At 36.2% G+C, this 4,846-nt stretch overlaps 1 long non-coding RNA gene across 1 annotated transcript; it reads left to right on the top strand.

The window, feature by feature from the left end:
• Nucleotides 1-993: 993 nt before the first annotated feature.
• LOC125272550 lies at nucleotides 994-3,170 on the top strand. The gene is made up of 3 exons (XR_007185880.1): nucleotides 994-1,461; nucleotides 2,136-2,232; nucleotides 2,344-3,170. It is a non-coding gene; the product is annotated as an uncharacterized LOC125272550 (long non-coding RNA).
• The last annotated feature ends 1,676 nt before the right edge of the window (nucleotides 3,171-4,846 follow it).

The raw sequence follows: 4,846 nt of genomic DNA, 5'->3' as shown, positions 1-4,846 counted from the left end.
ATATAGTATCATATATAGCATCAAATATAATGCAGTAGGCTTTAAAGGGTTAAAGGGTTACTTCACCCAAAATGAAATTTCTGTCATTAATTACTCACCCTCATGTCGTTCCACACCTGTAAGACCTTAGTTCATCTTCAGAACACAAATTAAGATATTTTTGATAAAACCTGTTGGCTCAGTGAAGCCTCCATTGCCAGCAAGATAATTAACACTTTCAGATGCCTAGAAAGGTACTAAAGACATATTTAAAACAGTTCATGTGACTACATTGGTTCACCCTTAATGTTATGAAGCGACGAGAATACTCCCCCCTCCCCCTCCAAAAAAACGACTTTATTCAATGATATCTAGTGATGAGCGATTTCAAAACACTGCTTCATGAAACTTCAAAGCTTTACGAATCTTTTGTTTCAAATCAGTGGTTCGGAGCGTGTATCAAACTGCCAAAGTCACGTGATTTCATTAAACGAGGCTTTGTTATGTCGTAAGTGTTTAGAAATTTCAATGGTTCACTACTGGTGGGCGTTACTTTGGCAGTTTGATACACACTCCATACTACTGATTCAAGACAAAAGATTCGTAAAGCTTCGAAGCTTCATGAAGCAGTGTTTTGAAATCGCCAATCACTAGATATTGTTAAAGGATTACTCCACTTTTAAATAAACTTTTGCTGATAATTTACTCACCCATGTCATCCAAGATGTTCATGTCTTTCTTTCTTCAGTCGAAAAGAAATTAAGGTTTTTGATGTAAACATTCTAGGATTTTTCTCCATATCATTAATTTCGATGGGCACCAAACGGTTGAAGGTCCAAATGGCAGTTTCAGTGCAGCTTCAAAGGGCTTTAAACGACACCAGACGATGAATAAGGGTCTTATCTAGCGAAACGATTGGTCATTTAAAAAAAAAAAAAAAAAAAAAAAAGTTTAAGTTTTATAAGCACAAATGCTGGCTTTGCTCTTTTCTCCGATGCGCGTTCGTGACGTCACGTAATACGCAATTACGTTGAAAAGGTCACGGTTGACGTAGGCGGAAGTATTGAGTCAGTGGCTGCGTCCGAAACCGCCTACTTCTCTACTATTTAGTAGGGGAAAAGCAGTAGGCGAGCGAATAAGTATGTCTGAAGCAAAAAGAGTAGGCGAAAATTACCTGCGTGACGTACTAATTCTCGCGAGATTCGGACGTGCGCCTACTTAAAGTGCGTCCGAAACAGTAATACTAATATAATATAATATAAAAAACACTAATATATAATAGGGGAAAGCAGTAGGCGAGCAATTAAGTATGTCAGAAACCTCAGTAATCATAAAGTAGTCGAGGAGTTCCCGGATGGCCTACTGCTTCCGCCCAGATTCTGAAGTATTCCTTGCTGGATACTTTTCTATCCCAGCAGGCCACGGGAGAGGATACGTCATAATCGAACACGGAGGAGAAAAGCGGCGCAGATGCTGTCAAATGTGAGTATTGAAAACCAAAAATACATTTGTTGAACTACTGTAGAGTAAACTGCTGAATGTGTAAAGATGCTAGACACTATTGTTGTGATTTTGCAGTAAAAACACGATTTATTATGTATAGATAACGGGATAAACACACCGTAATTCTCCAAAGTGGATTTACATATTCTAAACCATATACATCTTAAAGATGCTTACTAAATGTTTATTTAACATCTGACACGAACATCTTCTTCAAATATTATGACTTATGAGTGCTGGATTACGTATTATGAGTGATGTGTGTGTGCTATTATTCACTGTTGTCAACACTTTTACATTACATGAATGAAAATAATGTAAATAAACAAATCTACAGTAACTACACATAAGTTTAATCTATTTTATTTGTCCATTAGTATTGTTAATAAATTAAGGAACATTTGTATTGGATAAGAAGTGAGTTAACACATCATCAACATGTGAATGTAGATTTGAGCACATAAATCTCAGAGGAAACTTGAATCTTGTCTGATGTCTGGGGAATGATGCCATCAAAGGCTTTGAGTGAGGATACTACAGAAATGAATACAAAGTCTATTTAAATCTAAAGTCTAGTTTATTTTAATTATTGGAATTTAAACAGACTTATTACAGCACTTTTCTGATTCTTGATGTCTGTGCATTTGCTGCAGAGCTTTGGTGGAGCAGGACCTGCAAGAAAAGCTGACGACAGTATTTGTTAGATAAAAAAAAGAGGAAAACCTGAAACAAAATAAAAATATATATAAAGTAAGTAACAAAATATAAAGTAAGATCATTTTGTTATTTCTAATACATATATCAAATGACATTGTGTTGTTAAAATGACTGCTTTTGTATTATATTTGTGCATTATTGTAGGATGTGAATGTCCTCAGACTGGTGTGAGCACTGAGGATGGAGAGCCACAGCAGATCCTGGGAATGGTTCAGTGTTATGGACGAGATCCTCCATCACTTCTCCTTCCAAGTGACTCGATCAAGGACACACTGGAGGAGACGCTGCAGAGATCGAACCAGCAACCTTCTGCTGACCAGCTCAGTGGTTTAGACCACCACACCACAAAACTAATGAAGCCATGACAAGAATTAGCAATTGAAAAATATGAAATGAAATATGCAAGAAACAGAATGCTGACATGAATTAAATGTAAAATGTTTTAATCTGCTGATGGAGAGCACATGAATGTTTGCAGCAGCAGATTGTCCCGCACATCTTCTCCCACTCCTGCTCCAAGGTTGAGGGGTTCAGGGGTCCATCATCATCATCATCTTCAGCAGTGAGGAACATGATGATGAAGGTGTTCATCAGCTGCTTGATCAGAATAAAGCTGCAGAATTGGCACAGCTGTGTTGAGATGACAACAGGACTGTAAATACCTGATTGTTAGATCAATACATTTGAATAAAGCTTTGTTTCGTGTGTTGTTGACTTGTATATGCATTTATTTGTCATTATTACTTTTATTAATTCTTTACTTATTAATTATGCTATTATCAGTAAATGTATATATTTTAATAAGCAATGAATTAATGCATGAATTGACTGTAAATGGAGATGTATTCACATCAGCTGTATTTGTCTAGTGTGTGTTCATGCACAGCTGTCATATAACTAAACATTACATTTTGCTTGTTTTATTAAAGAAGTAAAATGAAAAGTAATATAATTAAGTTTTGGTCAGCATTTATCATCATTATTGTGTGTAAGTGTTGGGGTGTGTTAGAAAAGCAGTTCATTCTGGTGTAATCTTAATTTTAAGTACTTTTTACTACTTTGAGTATAAAACCAGTCTTCTCCAAAGACGAGATCTTCGAGCAGCTGCTGATGTCTTCTTTGGCTTCAGACATCGCTAACACTGCGGAAAACTGCTCTAGGTAGGGTTCAGTTACTGGTGCTGTGAGGTGTTGGTGCACCTGTTGCTCATATCTTTATTTTTATTGCAGGATCTACAATTTACATACAAGATCATGGAAAATACCATAGTGTATCTTTAACAATGAACAATAATAATGACAAAAAACAAAACAAATATGGGTTTGTATACATCATAGTTTGCGTTTATATACACAGACATAAAGCATGATGACAAGATTAAATATTTTGAATACATCATAATGCATAAAAGTTATTTATTTTTAATTTATAAGCCTGAGGGATGAAACTAAGCTAATTCAACAAGAAAAAGAGGAAAACAAATGAGATTTATGCCACCTTTGCTTGTGGATGGACATTTTTGCATATAAAAAGAAATTAACAATATATTCACGCGAATTTGGGTTTTTGTAACAAAAAATAAATCACATTAGTCACTCATTTCTTTTCAGTTGTTGCGCTTGCGATAACGTCGTAGGTCACATGATAACGTCAACATGGCGGATTATTCTCGGATCTCATTCATACTCAACGAGATTTGGCTGTTAAGTACCTACTCTTTTAGCGCTCGTTAAGTAAGTACTTATTGAAATTAAGTACCTACTCATTGAGTAGGCGGTTTCGGACGCAGCCAGTGTTTACATTACAAATGTGCGGAAGGAGGATCGTATACACATATTCAAATGTCTTTGTGTCAGTTTATTGTTTAACCCTTTGAGCGGTACGTTCCCACATATTTGATGTTTATTTCTGTGCCCGTAGGCGTACATCCACATATGGGATTTAGAATGTTCAGCGACGTCACATAACTGCTAGATTCAAACTGTGCTTTCGCACTCTGGCTGCGAGACGGACGCGCGCTCTCGTCATCACAGCTATGCAGTGTTTTCAGCCACATAATGTTTCTTTTAAGGTTTCAGACATTTAAATACGCATAAGCACCATTAAACAATACATTTGGAGTTTATAAAATACACACTGATGTCAGACGTCAGTGGAAACATCAATAAACGGTGAATTCAAATATAATTTGCCGACATTTATTCATATCAGACACACATAATGGGTCTAAGTAACTATAAAGTTTACTCTCTTATTCTTCCAGTTCACCAGCCACTTACTTGCATATATTTCAGGAGAAACTGGTGTATTCACCTGCTGTAAATCAGACTGACAGAACTCTGAACTGCAGTGCAAACTAAGATGGCGGCGCCCATCTCGCATTATAGATCAAGATAAAGATCATTTATAAAGGTTTTTAAACGACAAAACACACTCACTCACACATATTTGAGAATCGGAATATCATATAGTTGAAGACATGTAAGAAAGTTTGCGAATATTTTAAATAAAAAGGAAAAACAAAATAATAGTGATCCATCTCTCATACAGTGTTATTGTGGCTACTTTCAGCGCTCGTGACACGCACGCGTCGCTATGGAAACTATAAGGGCAAACGTTCTAAAATAAGGGTCGCCTTAAAAAAAAA

This window comes from Megalobrama amblycephala, linkage group LG7 (genome assembly GCF_018812025.1).
Source record: "Megalobrama amblycephala isolate DHTTF-2021 linkage group LG7, ASM1881202v1, whole genome shotgun sequence".
Classification (NCBI taxonomy): Eukaryota; Metazoa; Chordata; class Actinopteri; order Cypriniformes; family Xenocyprididae; genus Megalobrama; species Megalobrama amblycephala.
Note: the sequence above shows the minus strand (reverse complement) of the source record. Positions and strands in the feature narration are given on the sequence as shown.